The following is a 20,535-nucleotide window of genomic DNA, read 5'->3' as shown; positions in this document are numbered from 1 at the left end:
GCTGCACTCGTCGCGGCATGGTCAACAAACGAGAGTCATCGGAAGAGGACTGTACTTGGAGAGCCTGACGGCTGGGACCCATGAGGTCCATGGTCGCACGCAAGGAAAGTTCCTCCTTATTAAGTTGTTTCCCCCCCTTACAGCTGGGACCCACCGGCTGTATCTTCGCACGGAAGGAAGTGCCTCCTTGTTATGCGAAAAAACCCATTCCTCCCAATGACATCTGGGACCCGGTAGATTTGGTGGCTGACTTGTGGGCCTACTAAGCAGACGTGTACGCAGGGCTTTGTCAACTTAATCAACAAATGAGTCTAGTAGCTGGACCGTTGGATGTTAATCCAACAACCATGCTCCTTCTTCAACCTCTGTTTTTGCTCCTGTCTCCCGTGGGCGGCAGTGCTGCCGCGCACCCGAACCAATCAAGTTTCCCACTCCTCTCCATCTGTGACTCCACTCCCGCGTCTTCCCCATCTCCGGGCCGTTCCAGTCTGGGGCCTCGCCGTTGTCCACTAGCCTTGGTGCACTCGGCACGGTGTGGTCAACGTGGTCAAGAACCGAGATTCATCGGAAGATGACTATACGTGAGAGGCTGACAGTGGGGACGCACCACGCCCATGGACACATGCATGCAACTGCATCCTTTTTACCCTGAAAAATAATGTTTTCTCCCCCTGACTGCTGGGACCCACCAGCTACATCTTCGCACGCAAGGAAGTGCGTCCATATTACGGGCAAAAAAATATGATTCGCCCCCTGACTGCTGGGACCCACCAGCTACATCTTCGCACCCAAGGAAGTGCCTGACAGTTGGGACCCACCTGGTCGAAGCGTATGTAGCATTGTCATTCTGGTCGTGAACATGTACGCACATACGATCGGTCTGTCTGCAGGCTGCAGTGATGAGCCGTGGCCGTGTAAGAAAGGGCACGTGTCGTAGTAGAGGTGCACGCGTGTCGTAGTAGAGGCTCGCACGTAGCATGTACACGTACGTATAGCAGCCAGGTTGCAAGAAAGTAAATACGACCACGTACGTACATACGGGCGGGGTCTCGAACGCCTACTCGCGCATATATATACGGACGACCAGGGCTTGTGTACATGGAGAGGCAACGGACGACAACAATGGCGTCCTGTTCATCGGGCAGCGAACCGGCTGGGTCGAAACGGAGAAACATCGTCCTGTTCATCGGGAGGCAACCGACTGGGTCGGAATACATCGTTTTCATCGGGAGCCAACCGGCTTGCACGAAATAGGCGATGGAAACGAGGCCTGGCGTACCCCAGAGCGGAGGAAACGACCTTGTGTTCGACCAGCCACGGTAGAAATGGGATCATGTTTATCGGGAGGGGTCTGGCGTACCGCAAAAAGGTCGAAACGGGGCCCTGTTGATCGGGAGGGGTGTGGCGTACCGCAAAACGGAGGAAATGGACTTGTGTTGGAGCGCTACGGTCGAAACGGGGGTCCTGTTCATCGGGAAGGGTGTGGCGTACCGCAAAACGGGACTCCATGGGATACTGTTCATCTCCACCGTCGACCTCCTCCAGCCTCCACGGGCTACTGTTCATCCACCGTCGACCTCCTCCAGCCTCCACCTACGACTGTTCATCCACGGGCTCCTGTTCATCCAGCTTCCACCGCGCGCTCCTCCACTGGCTACTGTTCAACCAACCCTCTCCACGGGGTCCTGTTCAACCACCCCTCCATGGGCTACTGTTCATCCAGCCCTCCACCGGCTATTGTTCAACCAGCCCTCCACCGGCTACTGTTCATCCAGCCCACCACGGGGTCCTGTTCATCCAACCCTCCACGGGGTCCTGTTCATCCACCGGCTTGACCAATCGGGGTACTGTTCATCCAGGGGCAATAGCCTCTACTACCACGGGGTCCTGTTCATCCAACCCCCCACCGGGAACTGTTCATCCAAACCCCCTCAACAACGCTCATTGTTAATCAAGGGAAGGAGGCAGCAGTGCTCGATCGGCTTCAGTTAGCAGCAGTAGCGAAGGAATCACTCGGGTTTAGTTAACAGCAAGGGATGGATCAATCGCTCGGGTTCAGTAACACGTAGCCTGCAGTGCAATCACTCGGGTTCAGTTAGAGCCCAACGCCTCGCACACACGCGCGTACGTACGAGAGAAACGCACATCGCTCGACCCCTGACCACTCACCGTAACCGGGAACTCCCCGATATTTTCCTCGCCCTTGCTTCTACCACGGTTTTTTCCGTCATGGACGGCCCAAAGAATGTCATGCAGCTACGTCTCTGGCCCGCCCAGGATGAAAAACCCATTTTCTGTCATGATTTTTTGTCATAGAAGTAGGACCCCACCACATCTATGATGATACCAGGTTTTGTCACAATTATCGTCGTAGAAGTGTCATAAGTATGACAGAAAAAATTTCGTTCAGCCCAAAATGTCACGGATGTGTCTTTTTTTTGTAGTGTATGTTTAGAAACTACATCTGCTTAAGAATCGAATGATATACTTTTTGTGACATAGTAACTCATATTTGGTTAGTCAAATGGATGACCGAGAACTATGTGCGCGCCCTATAAACCGAGACGGAGAGGGTAGTAGAGTATGTATCTTTTTAGATCAATATAGTCGGGATTCACCAAGGAGCAAAACCAAGTGGTAGGCTGCTCCTATCGTGTTGGCGTAGCAACTCAAGCAGGGTCAGTCCGCACACGAAATGGTGACACACTTAACAGGACCCCTTTGGCTGTCATGTGGCTCATCCACCGTCTTGTTCCACGTGTGATGCACCAAATTACAGTTCGGAGGAGCGGTTGGACTTGGAGGCACCCCAGTCGTATCGCCGCAGTAGTACTAAATGAGCGATGAAGGGTCAAATCACAAAGCCCCTCCTTTCCCGCATTAAGCTGGACGGATGAAGCAACCATCATTTCACTCTAGGGTGCAAGAGCACAAAGAAAAGAGAAAACCAATGATGCATGCGGCAGCTACCTAGGGCACCCTAGGGTAGGCGCCTCCACTACAAATCCATTTTTTGAAAGCGCCTCCACTACAAATCCGCTTCTCCCTCGTCCTCTTGAAGAAAACCGATGATGCGTGCAGCGGTAGGGTTTGTAGGAGTACTACGGCGTGTGGGGCCATGTCGTAGTAAACGGGAGAGGGATTGAGTTCGAGTCGACGCCTTAATATGTGTGGGCCGCTTGGTTTTACGGGAACGAGGCAGCATTTTGGGTTCGGGGACCAGTGGAGATATACGTACAAAAAATTGTGGACGTAGGTCCGACTGAAAGGAAATGATGCATGGGCCCTGCATTTTGATATACCCGCGGCCGCGTGAAATTTGCTACTCTACTCAAAACTAGTAAGGTACACATGCATTGAACGCATGAGATTTGGAAACCAAATTATGAATAAATATACACTATAGCATGTAAAGCTTTGAGTCATATATGCATGATGTAGATGTTCGTTTAGTTCTTATAGTTAATCTCATTCAAAATCAATTAGTTTTATAAAAAAGGTTAAGATTCATGGGATTGTGCATTGTAAAGCATAAAGTAAAAAACAAATAATGGCAATTCATTTAGAAAAAAAAAGTTTGGGCAATTATGATACGGAAGATTCTAAAACAAAGGAGAAGTGCTTCTGTTTTGGGAAAGCTTGCACGGCCCACATCTCTTATTGGTTGATATGTCACGAAACAAGAAACGAGGAGGGAGTTAATGTACCATGCCAAGGTGTTTTGGGATTATTTGGTTTTCGGAAGATGACTTACACACCTAGACGGAGGGAGTTGAAAGAGAAAAAAATGAGTTGCAGTTAAAAGAATGGCATTTCTAACAAAAATGTGAATGTGAACTAGTACATATGTGCGCACGTGACCAGCACATACATTGTCAATGCAAAATTTAATGCAAGAAATAACTTATGAGTAACATGCACGAATTGATGATGTGGTGCTTGCACGCATAGAGTAGAAAAAACAATGTGATTTATGACTTGCATGCATGACGTGTTCTTGTGCCATAGTTGCATGTCTAGGAAAAAAGCTACTAGTGGGTTGTACTAGCTATTTAGGAATAGAAGATGTATACATGGAAGTTGTAGGGAAAGAGATGTCATGTATCTCAATTCCTATGAGTAGGGATTGGAAAAGAGATGTCATTTGGTTCACATCATAGGGACTTTTCTATTGAATCTAGAGATGACATGTATCTCAATTCCTATGAGGAGGGATTAGAGAAGAGATATCATTTGGTTCACATCATAGGAACTTTTCTATTGAATATACGCTAATGTTTATTTTCCTTTGAAATTATGGGAGTATAGGAATCCATTCATATGAACCAAGTGGCTCTAAAGCTATAAAAATGATATCATGTTTATTTCCTTTGAAATGTGGAGTATATGAATCTATTCATATGAACCAATTGGCTCTAAAGGAAAAAATCCTGTAAAAATCATATCATATAGAGTTCCTACGATATTCCTCCACACCAAAGGATGGTTGAAATTGCTGCAGGTGATACGACAGTCTTTCTTTGTAGACTCCTCCCCCATCTTTATAGTTACCTCTCGAAGATGAATGACATGATATATACTGGGTATTCTATATGTGCATTTTGGTACACAAAAACTTGGTAAAAGTTTACGAGGTTCGAATTTTCAATAAAGCTATATGCACTGCATTTTGGAACGGAGGGAGGAGCATACGACAGTTGCTAACACTCACGTGGAAGATTTGTATGTAGGAGGAGTGGCTGCTCTGTTAAATGATATGGCAAAACTGACACTGTCGGATGCCGATCTAACGGTTCTTACGATGTTCGTCAGGAAACGGCTTGTGGCGAACGTTTGTCGGATAATGATTTACGGACACATGCATTGCATTGATACGTGCCCCCTCTCTCTCACGCACACAGGCACCCTCACGAGTCAGGACTCTCCCGAGTCCTCTCGCACCCACCATCTATCTGCAGGTAGACGTCACACACATATGTGGTCTTCACACCCTACCCTCAGAACTTCTAAAAAACAAAAGACGTCGCGCACCTTTTATTTTAGCTCACACGTCACACACTTATACTATTACTCTTGTGGTGAACATTCTTTGGGCATAGTATATTGTACTCTCACGAAGAGAAGCGGTGCACGCACGCACTAGTTCTCTCACACCCACTCGCGGGTACACGTAGGAGCGCATTTTTTTGAAGCTGGTACAACAAAATCACTCCACCATATATATAAGCAGGAGCCTTAGCGCTTGCTTTACTAGGGTTCCTCTCTTTCACTCTCTCATGCTCTCTAGATCTAAGCAAGACATAGGCGGCCACACACTCTCTCTCTCTGCTCATGGCTGGTCACAAATCCGGCCGGACCACCTCGACCAGGGCAGGGGTGTAGGTGCATCATTCACGCTGTCGTCGACAGCGAGGGAGGACATCAACGGCTGCCCGCGCGTCCCGGTCGGCGGCCGTGCCGTTCTCTCTGAGAGAGTGCCGACTCGGGAGAGCCTCCGACCTCTTCTTCCTCCCTGCGGTATTGTGGCCAAGATGCGGCCTCCCGACGCCGTCTTTGCCACATGCCGACGACCCTCAGGTATATATTCCTTGGAAACCTGCTTTGCTCTACTACCCCCGCTCCCCACGTGGCTGCGTGTGGATCTTTTTCTACTTCCGTCGGTTGTTCCAAAGCCACCTAGACTTTTACTATTATTAGAGGTAAAGCTAGTTCATACAGTCGAATCTAAGAGTTGGTTCAAACAGGGAAGAAAGTGGGAAAGCTGTAGCATGAATCTAGGACTTGGTTCTAAGAGGAAACGGGGGAAAGTAGTAGATACTGGCTACCCAACCGGTCTATTGGTTGAAAAGGCGAAGAAAGCATGGTGGATGGCGAAGGATGGGGGGAAGTGGACCAGTCTCTTGGTTGAAAAAAGGAAAGAAAGTGAGGGGTGTTGGGGGATAACGCAAATGAGAATGAGCAGGTCTAGATTTCCTGTGATCACATAGGAAAATGTCGCCGAGGAGATAAAAAATGGGACAAATGCAGACATGCTGCCTGAGTGTTTGCCGCTCTCGGCAACCACATCTGCCTCACCACTTTATGCCCCTGCTGTCCCTACGCCCATATCGCTACCATTAATGTAAAATCACATGAAGCATTAAGAAATGCCACCTAATGTCACTATAAGTAATGGTCTAGTGCCGTCAATAAATTGAAGCAATGCCACCACCATTTTATGAAGTGCTTCCGTCTTGCTTTATTTCCCATGAATTGTGTTTTTGCAGTTACACTTAAATCTCACACCGCTAACATTGCTTCATCCTAGTGGAACTGCACAAATTTGATTGCACATTTACTGACCATTTGCTACTCTCATGACAGTAATACTAATGCTATTGTTCTGCATGTTAATTTAGTGGCAATGTTGATGTGCTGTGATGCTACTTACTTAAGGGCACTTTCATACTGTCAGTCTAATGCCAATTATAACATAATAGATGCTGCTGTTAATCATACGCCACTGTAAATATCTGTCACTGTTTAAATAACCGTATGACGTATTTGCGCAAACAGGGATGCCTGTCTCCATACCGTTTCTATCTGTGCAATCAAAAGTACACACCTCAGTTTTAGTACAACTGCACAAAATGAGATGGCTATTCCTAGCTGCCGTCCTCTAACCACCAGTGTTCCGGGTATCCTACATGGGTTCTAACTATGTAGAATGACCAACGCAATCTAAAAGAAGTTGATTTGTACATTTTACTTCTTGATTGCAGTGCAGGGACGAGCAAAATCAACTGTATCCTAGTCTGGAATGCACTTTCTACCAGTTCATCCATGGACCGAGGACTAGCTGGCACGGCTGCACGGAGGTTTTTGGGACAGGTGCGCGGACAAGAGGCATTGTGGTCTGCTTATTTCTGCAAATAGCGGTGCTTAAATTTAGTGGAATGCACAAGACTTTCAGCTGGTCAGTACACTACATGGTTCAGTTCAGCATTCCAGAGTGAACTCCAGGAAAAACCAGGGTGAACTCCAGGAAATTTAAGCCTGCCTAGGGAGGCCCTTTGCTCAGAGAACCCTTGCTTGATTTTTCCTGATTTGTAAACCTTCTCACAACTTTGCGTTTTGCCGTGAACTAGTATATGTTTGTTATGTTCTATGAATCATTGAGATGTATAAAATTGCTTAACTTATGCTTTTCAAGTTTTTTATGAAGCCGAGTTTAATGTGAGTGTTCCACATGAACGCTGGACTAGCGTGTCAACGTTTGGAATTTACATTGTGGCCTCAGTTAACTGCATGAACCAGTGTAACAAGATACGTAGTTGCTTATATGCCAAACAACAGATTATTGATTGTTAGCTGGTCGATAGCCTAGTGTTGAAGCGAGCTGAGCCAATGTGCCGTGTTTTGCACAACTGCTTACAAGTGGGGTAACACCAACAGTGTTTACAAGTACTTATGTATATGTCGGCGCAAATTTCTCGAACGAGTACTCTATTTCATCAAACACACATTGCTCGTATGATAAACTTTGACAACTTATGTCTTACCAAGCCATATTCATGAAAAAACTAGTGAGGACGCATCTATTTCGGCAACAATTACGATGGTTCTCACATGATTCACGGGCACACAAAAGTAGCAGCAGTTCCCATAGACAGATTCAAACAGAGTACTAGCCCTAGAGGGCTTGATAATAGGCAAGGTTCGGATAAGTAGACACAATCCAAACTAGTATTAAACACTAGCTGGGGCAACTATTTCATGCCTCATTCTAATTTGGGTGGACACAGGACGAACCTTGCCATGAACATCATCGAGGACGTCCGGCAGCAGCTCAATCCTGTGAACCTTCATGAATATAACCTTGTGGCCTTGCCACTCATAAACTTGTTTGTGGAGGCATGCCATGTCATCTTCCTGCGTAAGCTTGACAAGAACAGTATGCCTCTGTTAGAGTACGTAATGGGCCTAATGGCCTGGCTGGCGGTATAGCCCGTTAGTCTTAGGGTTAATTAGAGATAAGGGTCGCTTGCTTAGGGGTCAAGTAAGCCTTGCTTGGGAGTCAAGTAAGCCTCTCTATATAAAAAGAGGAGATGTATCAATCTAATCAAGCAAGAATTAAGAAGGAAATTCCTTCCCCCTTGCCCGGCCGTGGGCAAAAGGTCCCCGGCCGCCCCTCTAGCGCCCTCCTTCTAGCAGCCACATAACAGTTTGTCACCTCATCGCCTCCGGCGACCACCACGACCGTCGCCCCGCTCCTGCCCACACCGGGCTCGTCCGTCGGGCCTGCCCCCGCCGTCCTCACCCCGGAGGAGGTGTCCGGGCACTGCGGGCCCTAACCCAGGCGGTCCAGAAGATTCGCCTGTTTTTGGCCGCATCCTACGGGCCACACCCGGCTGCGCCACCCATCGCCGCCATCGCGCCACCGTGGCAGCCGCCACACCAGGCGGCCTACGCCGCGCTCGCCGGGCCGCTACAACAGCCGCTGCAGCTGCCATCCAGCGCCACCATCGCCCCGCCCTGGCTGAAGTGGCAGCCGCCACTTCTGGCGGCCTCCGTCGCGCCCGGCGCTCCGCCGTAGCAGCCGCTGCTGCTGCCCCAGGGCGTCCCCGCCTAGCTCGCCAGGCTGCAGCAGGAGCCGCTGCAGCTGCCATCCACCGCCACCACCACCCCGCCCTGGCTGCAGTGGTAGCCGCCGCTCCTGGCAGCCTCCGCCGCGCCCGGCGCTCCGCTGCAGCAGCCACCGCCGCTCAGCTCCGGCCCCGCATCGACCGCGCCGGCGGGAGTCCCGATCCACCAGACCAAGTTCCCGCCATCCCCTTCACCGCTTCCCCAGGGCGTCCCCATCTAGTAGATCACGTTCCCGCTATCATCATCACCGCTTCCGGCTTGGATCACTACCCGCCACGTGTTAGCGGCGGTGAGGCTGCAGGCTGCTGCGCGCGGCCTCCTAGCGCGTCGGCGTGTGCGGGAGATGCGTGGTCTGCGGCTGCCGCTCCTTCCAGTTGCGCTTTGCTGCGCAAATGACCTCGATCTCGTCTGCTGCGTTGGGGAACTTGGGCATGCTATTTTCCCCACGGATAGCGACCTCAAAGTCTGCCACATCGGCAGTTGGGGGGGCATGATACGTCTCCAACGTATCTATAATTTTTGATTGTTCCATGCTATTATATTATCTGTTTTGGATGTTTAATGGCTTTAATATACCTTTTTATATTATTTTTTGGACTAACCTATTAACCGAAAGACCAGTGCAAATTGTTGCTTTTTTCCTATTTCAGTGTTTCGCAGAAAAGGAATATCAAACGGAATCCAAATGGAATGAAACCTTCGCGAGGATCGTTTTTGGAACAAACGCAATCCAGGAGACTTGGAGTGGATGTCAAGGAAGCAGCGAGGAAGCCACGAGGCACGAGGGCGCACCCCCCACACTCGTGGGCCCCTCGCAGCTCCACCGACCTACTTCTTTCGCCTATATATACTCCTATACCCTGAAACCTTCGGGGAGAGTCACGAAACACCTTTTCCACCACCGCAACCTTCTGTACCCATGAGATCCCATCTTGGGGCCTTTTCCAGCGATCTGCCGGAGGAGGATTCGATCACGGAGGGCTTCTACATCAACACCATAGCCTCTCCGATGATGTGTGAGTAGTTTACCACAGACCTTCGGGTCCATAGTTATTAGCTAGATGGCTTCTTCTCTCTCTTTGGATCTCAATACAAAGTTCTCCTCGATTCTCTTGGAGATCTATTCGATGTAACTCTTTTTGCGGTGTGTTTGCCGAGATCCAATGAATTGTGGGTTTATGAACTTGATTATCTATGAATATTATTTGATTCTTCTATGAATTCTTATATGCATGATTTGATATCTTTGCAAGTCTCTTCGAATTATCGGTTTAGTTTGGCCTACTAGATTGATCTTTCTTGCAATGGGAGAAGTGTTTAGCTTTGGGTTCAATCTTGCGGTGTCCTTTCCCAGTGACAGCAGGGGCAGCAAGGCACGTACTGTATTGTTGCCATCGAGGATAAAAAGATGGGGTTTATATTATATTGCTTGAGTTTATCCCTCTACATCATGTCATCTTGCCTAATGCGTTACTCCATTCTTATGAACTTAATACTCTAGATGCATGCTGGATAGCGGTCGATGTGTGGAGTAATAGTAGTAGATGCAGAATCGTTTCGGTCTACTTGTCACGGACGTGATGCGTATATTCATGATCATTGCCTTAGATATCATCATAACTATGCGCTTTTCTATCAATTTCTCGGCAGTAATTTGTTCACCCACCATAATACATGCTATCTTGAGAGAAGCCACTAGTGAAACCTATGGCCCCTGGGTCTACTTTACATCATATAAGTTTCCAATCTACAATTCTAGTTTACTATTTATTTTGCAATCTTTATTTTCCAATCTATACCACAAAAATACCAAAAATATTTATCTTATTATCTTTATCAGATCTCACTTTTGCAAGTGGCCGTGAAGGGATTGACAACCCCTTTATCGCGTTGGTTGCAAGGTTCTTATTTGTTTGTGCAGGTACTAGGTCATTTGCGTGTAGTCACCTACTGGATTGATACCTTGGTTCTCAAAACTGAGGAAAATACTTACGCTAGTTTGCTGCTTCACCCTTTCCTCTTCAAAGGAAAACCAACGCATGCTCAAGAGGTAGCAAGAAGGATTTCTGGCGCCGTTGCCAGGGAGATCTACGCTCAAGTCAAGACATACCAAGTACCCATCACATACTCTTATCCCTCGCATTACATTATTTGTCATTTGCCTCTCGTTTTCCTCTCCCCCACTTCACCTTTGCCTTTTCTTCGCCCATCTTCCGTTCATCTTTTTTTGTTTGCTTGTGTTGCCATGTGCCTTCTATATACTTGCATCTTCGCTTGCTAACAATCTATTGTTATGGATCCTCATCCTCTTGCTAATCTTTTTAAAATATCCAATTATGATGAACAAATTGCTAGTGAGTTTTGTGCACTAGATTATCTTTATGAGGTTTTGCTTGAAATTCGTGAATCTAAAAGTTGTGATGAAGTGTTAAAAGAAGAAACTTATGAAGTGATTCACGATAGCTTCTTGAATGAAAAGCATGATTGCAATGATATTATTATAAATTCTATTAATGTCAATTGTGCTAATAATATGCAAAACCCTAAGCTTGGGGGTGCTAGTTTTGCTATGTCCACTACTTGTTTCAATGATCATGATTGGGGTGATTCTTCTTATGATCTTGAAAATTTATTTAAGCCCCATGATGAATATGAGATTGATAATAATGTTTGAAATAATATTGAAAGTGGGTTTGGAAGAGTGTCAACTTTAGATCCCACATATTTGGAGAATGTTCAATCTTATGAAGTTTTTGATAAAAGTAGGTTTGGAGAGGTCATGACTTTAGTTAATGTTAATCCCACAATTTTGGAAGAGTGTCAACTTTGCATACATGTGGATCGTGTTAAGAATATGTTTTGTGATAACTATATTATTGAATTTGCTTATGATCCTACATGTAATTATGACGAGAGAGGAAAAGATGGTTGTAAAAAATTTCATGTTACTAAATTACCTCTCGTTATGTTGAGATTACTATTGTTTCGTTCCGCTTCCTTGCATATGCTAGTTTTTGCTTGCCTTAATAATTTGTTTGCTTATAAAATGCCTATGCATAGGAAGTATGTTAGACTTAGATTTGTTTGGCACATGTTTTATGATGCTCTCTTTGTGCTTCAATTCTTGTCTTTCATGTGAGCATCATCGAAATTGTCAATGCCTAGCTAGGGGCGTTAAACGATAGCACTTGTTGGGAGGCAACCCAACTTTATTTTTGTTCCTTGCTTTTTGTTCCTGTTTAGTAATAAATAATTCATCTGGCCTCTATTTAGATGTGGTTTTATGTTTTAATTAGTGTTTGTGCCAAGTAGAACCAATAGGATCTTCTTGGGTGATAGTTGTTTGATCTTGCTGAAAAAGACAGAAACTTTGCGCTCTAAAAAATAATTGTTAAAATTCACCAAAACGTTATAAAATACCAATTATTTTGCAGTAGATCAATATAAAAATTATCCAGGATATCCTAGTTTTTCCGAATTTTTGGAGTTCCAAAAGTATTCGAACAATTCAGATTACTACAGACTGTTCTGTTTCTGACATATTTTGTTTTTCGTGTGTTGTTTGCTTATTTTGATGAATCTATGGCTAGTATCGGGGGGTATGAACCATAGAGAAGTTGGAATACAGTAGGTTTAACACCAATATAAATAAAGAATGAGTTCATTACAGTACCTTAAAGTGGTGGTTTGTTTTATTTCACTAACGGAGCTCATGAGATTTTCTGTTAAGTTTTGTGTTGTGAAGTTTTCAAGTTTTTGGGTAAAGAATTGATGGATTATGGAATAAGGAGTGGCAAGAGCCTAAGATTGGGGATTCCCAACGCACCCCAAGGTAAAATTCAAGGACAACCAAAAGCCTAAGCTTGGGGATGCCCCGGAAGGGATCCACTCTTTTGTCTTCGTCTATTGGTAACTTTACTTGAGGCTATATTTTTCTTCACCACATGATATGTGTTTTGCTTGGAGCGTCTTGTATGATTTGAGTCCTTGCTTTTTAGTTTACCACAATCATCCTTGCTGTACACACCTTTTGGGAGAGACACACATGAGTCGGAATTTATTAGAATACTCTATGTACTTCACTTATATCTTTTGAGCTAGATAATTTTGCTCTAGTGCTTCACTTATATTGTTTAGAGCACGATGGTGGTTTTATTTTATAGAAATTATTGATCTCTCATGCTTCACTTACATTATTTTGGGAGTCTTTTAGAACATAATGGTAATTTGCTTTGGTTATAAAACTAGTCCTAATATGATAGGCATTCAAGATGGGTATGATAAAAACTTTCATATAGAGTGCATTGAATACTATGATACTTGATAGATGTTTTGAGATATAAATGTGGTAATGTTAGAGTCATGCTAGTTGGGTAATTGTGAAATTGAGAAATACTTGTGTTAAAGTTGGCAAGTCCCGTAGCATGCACGTATGGTAAACATTGTGTGACAAATTTGAAGCATGGGGTGTTCTTTGAGTGCTTTCCTTATGAGTGGCGGTCGGGGACGAGCGATGGTCTTTTCCTACCAATCTATCCCTCTAGGGGTATGCATAGTAGTACTTTGCTTCGAGGGCTAATAAACTTTTGCAATAAGTATATGAGTTCTTTATGACTAATGTGAGTCCATGGATCATACACACTCTTACCTTTCCGCAATTTGCTAGCCTCTACGGTACCATTGCCCTTTCTCACCTTGAGAGTTGGCGCAAACTTCGCCGGTGCATCCAAACCCCGTGATACGATACGCTCTATCACACATAAGCCTCCTTATATCTTCCTCAAAACAGCCACCATACCTACCTATTATGACATTTCCATAGCCATTCCGAGATATATTGCCATGCAACTTTCCACCGTTCCGTTTATTATGACACGCTCCATCATTGTCATATTGCTTTGCATGGTCATGTAGTTGACATCGTATTTGTGGCAAAGCCACTTTCACAATTCTTTCATACATGTCGCTCTTGATTCATCGCATATCCCGGTACACCGCCGGAGACATTCACATAGTCATATTTTTGTTCTAGTATCGAGTTGTAACATTGAGTTATGAGTAAATAAAAGTGTGATGATCATCATTATTAGAGCATTGTCCCATGTGAGGAAAGAATGATGGAGACTATGAAATAAAAAAAAAGGCCAAAGAAGCCCAAAAAAAGAGAGGCCAAAGAAGCCCAGAAGAAATGAGAGAAAAAGAGAGAAGGGACAATGTTACTATCCTTTTTCCACACTTGTGCTTCAAAATAGCACCATGATCTTCATGATAGAGAGTTTCTTATTTTGTCACTTTCATATACTAGTGGGAATTTTTCATTATAGAACCTGGCTTGTATATTCCAATGATGGGCTTCCTCAAAATGCCCTAGGTCTTTGTGAGCAAGCAAGTTGGATGCACACCCACTTAGTTTCTTTTGATGAGCTTTCATACACTTATAGCTCTAGTGCATTCGTTGCATGGCAATCCCTACTCCTCGCATGGACAAAAAATGATGGGCATCTCCATAGCCCGTTGATTAGCCGCGTCAATGTGAGACTTTCTCCTTTTTTGTCTTCTCACATAACCCCCATCATCATATGCTATTCCACATATAGTGCTATATCCATGGCTTGCACTCATGTATTGCGTAAGGGTTGAAAAGGCTGAAGCGCGTTAAAAAGTATTGATACGTCTCCGTCGTATCTAGTTTTCCAAACACTTTTGCCCTTGTTTTGGACTCTAACTTGCATGATTTGAATGGAACTAACCCAGACTGACGCTGTTTTCAGCAGACTTTCCATGGTGTTATTTATGTGCAGAAACAAAAGTTCTCGGAATGACCTGAAACTCCACGGAACATCTATTTGGAAAATAAGAAAAATACCGGAAGAAAAATCCACGTCAGGGGGCCCACACCCTGCCCACGAGGGTGGGGGGCGCGCCCCTACCTCGTGGGCCCCCTGACGCTCCACCGACCTCAACTCCAACTCCATATATTCACTTTCGAGGAGAAAAAAAATCAGAGAGAAGGATTCATCGCGTTTTACAATACGGAGCTGCCGCCAAGCCCTAAAACCTCTCGGGAGGGCTGATCCGGAGTCCGTTCGGGGCTCCGGAGAGGGGGATTCGTCGCCATCGTCATCATCAACCATCCTCCATCACCAATTTCATGATGCTCACCGCCGTGTGTGAGTAATTCCATCGTAGGCTTGCTGGACGGTGATGGGTTGGATGAGATCTATCATGTAATCGAGTTAGTTTTGTTAGGGTTTGATCCCTAGTATCCACTATGTTCTGAGATTGATGTTGCTATGACTTTGCAATGCTTAATGCTTGTCACTAGGGCCCGAGTGCCATGATTTCAGATCTGAACCTATTATGTTTTCATGAATATATGTGAGTTCTTGATCCTATCTTGCAAGTTTATAGTCACCTAATATGTGTTATGATCCGGCAACCCCGAAGTGACAATAATCGGGACCACTCCCGGTGATGACCATTGTTTGAGGAGTTCATGTATTCACTGTATGCTAATGCTTTGTTCTGATACTCTATTAAAAGGAGGCCTTAATATCCCTTAGTTTCCATTAGGACCCCGCTGCCACAGGAGGGTAGGACAAAAGATGTCATGCAAGTTCTTTTCCATAAGCACGTATGACTATATCCGGAATACATGCCTACATTACATTGATGAATTGGAGCAAGTTCTGTGTCACCCTATGTTATGATTGTTACATGATGAACCGCATCCCGCATAATTCTCCATCACCGATCCAATGCCTACGAGCTTTTCACATATTGTTCTTCGCTTATTTACTTTTCTGTTGCTACTGTTACAATCACTACAAAACACCAAAAATATTACTTTTGCTACCGTTACTTTTGTTACCATTACTACTACTATCATATTACTTTGCTACTAAATACTTTGCTGCAGATACTAAGTTATCCAGGTGCGGTTGAATTGACAACTCAACTGCTAATACTTGAGAATATTCTTTGGCTCCTTTTGTGTCGAATCAATAAATTTGGGTTGAATACTCTACCCTCGAAAACTATTGCGATCCCCTATACTTGTGGGTTATCAAGACTATTTTCTGGCGCCGTTGCCGGGGAGCATAGCTCTATTCTTTGAGTCACTTGGGATTTATATCTGCTGGTCACTATGAAGAACTTGAAAGACGCTAACACAACAATTTATCCCTCAACTACGAGGGGAGGTAAGGAACTGCCATCTAGCTCTGCACTTGATTCACCTTCTATTTTGAGTAAGCTTGCGACACCTAAACCTGCTTCTGCTATTCGTTCTGATATGTCGCATGTTAATAATGATGCCACTTCTGCTATGCATGATACTTATGATGAGACTACTTCTATGCTTGATACTACTGTGCCACTTGGTGAATTTCTTGGTGAACAAATTGCTAGGGTTAGAGAGAAAGAAATTATTGAAACTGATTATATTGATGAAAGTGATGATGAAGACTTGCCTGTTATTCCTAAGGGTTATGTTTTTGATAAAGAAGCTACTTTAGCTATTTTAGCTTGCAAAGATAGATATGAACTCAAGAGGTTATTAGCTAAATGGAAGCAGCAATCTCTTAATGATAGAATGAAACCTGACCCTGCTTTTGCTACTTCACCTATCTGTGTTACTGATAAGGATTATGAATTCTCTGTTGATCCTGATATAATTACTTTGGTTGAATCTGATCCTTTTCATGGCTATGAATCTGAAACTATTGTGGCACATCTTACTAAATTAAATGATATAGCCACCCTGTTCACTAATGATGAGAAATCTCGCTACCTATATATCCTTAAAATATTTCCGTTCTCATTAAAGGGTGATGCTAAGATATGGTTTAATTCTCTTGATCCTGGTTGTGTGCGTAGTCCCCAGGATATGATTTATTACTTCTCTGCCAGATATTTCCCTGCTCATAAGAAACAAGCTACTTTGAGGGAAATATACAATTTTGTGCAAATTGAAGAAGAGAGTCTCCCACAAGCTTGGGGGAGGCTTCTCAAGTTACTTAATGCTTTGCCTGATCATCCTCTTAAGAAAAATGAAATACTTGATATCTTTTATAATGGACTAACCGATGCTTCCAGAGATTACCTGGATAGTTGTGCTGGTTCTGTTTTCAGGGAAAGAACACCGGATGAAGCTGAAATTCTATTGAATAATATGTTGACAAATGAAAATAATTGGACACTTCCTGAGCCAGCTCCTGAGCCAATTCCTGAGCCTATTCCTAAACCAACTCCGAAGAAGAGAGGTGTTCTATTTCTTAGTCCTGAAGATATGCAAGAGGCAAAGAAATCTATGAAAGAAAAGGGTATTAAAGCTGAAGATGTTAAGAATTTACCTCCTATTGAAGAAATACACGGTCTTAATTTACCGCCTGTTGAAGAAGCATATGATCTTAATACTTTACCTATTGAAGAAACTCATGGTCTTGATAACCCGACACAGGTAGTAAAGGTAAATTCTCCCTATAGATATGATAAAGCTGAAATCCCTCCTACTAAAATTGCTAGCCAATGCTTGGATGAGTTTGATAACTTTATGGTTAAGCAGGAAGATTTCAATGCTTATTTTGGTAGACAATTAAAACAAAATGCTTATATGATTGAACACTTGGGTGATTATATGGCTAATGTTAAAGGTGAACTTAAACTCATTACTAAACATGCTTCTATGGTTACCACTAAAGTAGAACAAGTACTTAAGGCTCAAAATGATTTGCTCAATGAAATGAATAGTAAGAAAAATGATTATGCTGTTAGAGTGGCTACTAGAACTGGTAGAATGACTCAGGAACCTTTGTATCCTGAAGGCCACCCTAAGAGAATTGAGCAAGATTCTCAGAGAAATAATATTGATGCACCTAGTCCTTCTAAAAAGAAGAAAAAGAAAAATGATAGGACTTTGCATGCTTCTAGTGAACTTGTTGCTGACACACCTGAGAATCCCAATGATATTTCTATTTCTGATGCTGAAACACAATCTGGTAATGAACATAAACCTAGTGATAATGTTAATGATAATGTTCATGATGATGCTCAACCTAGCAATGATAATGAGGTGGAAATTGAACCTGCTGTTGATCTTGATAACCCACAATCAAAGAATCAATGTTATGATAAGAGAGACTTTGTTGCTAGGAAACATGGTAAAGAAAGGGAATCATGGGGTCAGAAACCTATGCCTTTTCCTCCCAAACCATCCAAGAAAAAGGATGATGAGGATTTTGAGCGCTTTGCTGAAATGATTAGACCTATCTTTTTGCGTATGCGATTAACCGATATGCTCAAAATGAATCCTTATGCTAAGTATATGAAAGATATTGTTACAAATAAGAGAAAGATACCTAAAGCTGAGATTTCCACCATGCTTGCTAATTATACTTTTAAGGGTGGAATACCTAAGAAACTAGGAGATCCAGGAGTACCCACTATACCATGCTCCATTAAAAGAAACTATGTTAAAACTGCTTTATGTGATCTTGGAGCCGGTGTTAGTGTTATGCCTCTCTCTTTATATCGTAGACTTGATTTGAATAAGTTGACACCTACTGAAATATCTTTGCAAATGGCTGATAAATCAACTGCTATACCTGTCGGTATTTGTGAGGATGTGCCTGTTGTGGTTGCAAACGTTACTATTTTAACGGACTTTGTTATTCTTGATATTCCCGAGAACGATAGTATGTCTATTATTCTTGGAAGACCCTTTTTGAATACTGCAGGGGCTGTTATTGATTGCAACAAAGGCAATGTCACTTTTCATGTTAATGGTAACGAGCATACGGTACACTTTCCGAGGAAACAACCTCAAGTTCAGAGTATCAATTCTATTGGAAAAATTCCATCGATTATATTTGGAGGTTTTGAATTTCCTCTTCCTACTGTCAAAAAGAAATATGATATTCTTATTGTTGGGGATGTGCATATCCCCGTTGAGGTAACATAGCGTTATTCGAAATTTCTCCGGTTTCATGTTATTCGGAATGAGTTTGTTAACAAGACTTGATCAACCTTGTTAGTGGATTCCTTTTGATGAGCATGAGATCGATGAAACTAGAAGGCACAACCTTTTGTACCCTCTTTCTACTTTCTGTTATTTAGTTGAAATAAAGTAAAATAGTATTTTTCTGTCTGTTTTCTGATTTATCCGTGCAATATAAAAATACCCCGAAATAAAAGTTCTCCAAATGCCCTGAAAATGGAATATGATTTTTCTGGAATATTTGAGAATATCTGGCACTGAGAACACTGCAGGAGGGGCAAGCACCTGGCCACGAGGGTGGAGGGCGTGCCCTACCCCCTGGGCGCGCCCCCTGCCTCGTGGGCCCACGGTAGTTCCCCTCCACTTATTCCTGCACCCACACACTCCTTCTTCCTCCCACAAACACAAATATCCAGCTCAAGCAGGAGTTCTAGCTCATTTTGCTGCGATTTTCGATCTCCTTGCTCAAAGCACCTCTCACAAAACTGCTTGGGGAGATTGTTCCTTGGTATGTGACTCCTCCATTGGTCCAATTAGTTTTTGTTCTAGTGCTCTATTCATTGCAAATTTGTGCTGCCTAGGTGACCATGTTCTTGAGCTTGCATGTCAAATTTATATGATTCCAAGTAGTTCTAATGCATGATATAGTCTCTAGGCACTTGTAGGAGTAGTTGCTATCAAGTTTGTGGAGTTTGGTTTAATTTTATTTGAAGTTACTAAAAATTTTAGAAATTTTTCAAAGGAAGAAATATGCTTAGGAAAATGTTCCAAGGTGGTTCTTCGAGGAAGCAAGGACCGAGGCTTGCAATGCGTGATGCTGACGATGAGCCACCAAGGGACGCTCCAGTGCGGCCTTGTGAATGGCCTTCAGAAAACTTTATGGATCGAGCGGGAATCAAGGAAGAATTTAATGCATATTTGCGTAACGCTGATCTTGTGAGCTTCGAGGCAGAGAAGTGCCGCCAATACCACTATCTCACTAGTTCATTTGTGAGGAGGTTTGAATTTTCATCTTCACGTCCGTATCTCGTCCCGTGAGCGGCCATTTACGCTTACCGGAACCCTACACCAGCCCCGGAGCCAGAACTACAATTTGAGCCTCCACGACAGTCTGATTACTTTTGGGATCCGGAGATGACTGCCAGCTAGTGGCAGTCAGAGTCCTCTTCATCTCAGTACGACCCAGGCTACAACTACGGATATCCGCCAGGCCATCCGTGGCAATAAACCAACTTAGGCCAAAAGCCTAAGCTTGGGGGAGTACGTATTTCTCACCGACATTACATTTATGTTTACACACACTCATTGCTAGCTGTCGGTGCTCATACTCTTTCACTGTAATATCCATGCTAGTTTTTTTCTTTCTTTTTCCTGCTTTCTTCTTGTGTGTTTAATAAACTTTAAGAGAAACAAAAAAATAGTGTAGCTTTTAGTTAGTTTACTTTTCTTGCTGTAGTAGTAATAATCAAAAAGAAAACCCAAAAAGATTTCCCGTTCTTATTTTGCTTGTTGGGAGCTTTCCCGTGTAAATAGTTTTATTTCTTTTCTTTTCTTTGGTGGTCGTTAGGAGAAGACCATGATTAAATTGTTGAAGTGGCTCTTATATGCATTATTGTTGATTTAACCAAGAGCCCATATTGCCTTGTCTTCTCCTGTTTATTGAATGCTCGCAGATTCCAGCTTAGTCCAATGCACGTGCACTCTTATTATTTTCACATCGTTCGGTCGTGCAAGTGAAAGGCAATTATGACGATATATGATGGACTGATTGAGATGAGAGAAGCTGGTATGAACTCGACCTCTCTTGTTTTTGTAAATATGATGAGTTCATCGTTCCAGATTCAGCCTATTATGAATAAACATGTTTGCAATGACAATTAGAGATCATAGTTGCTCGTGGCATGCTTGATTAG

This window comes from Aegilops tauschii, chromosome 5 (assembly GCF_002575655.3).
Source record: "Aegilops tauschii subsp. strangulata cultivar AL8/78 chromosome 5, Aet v6.0, whole genome shotgun sequence".
In the NCBI taxonomy this organism is placed as follows: domain Eukaryota; kingdom Viridiplantae; phylum Streptophyta; class Magnoliopsida; order Poales; family Poaceae; genus Aegilops; species Aegilops tauschii.
This window is presented reverse-complemented; position numbering follows the sequence as displayed.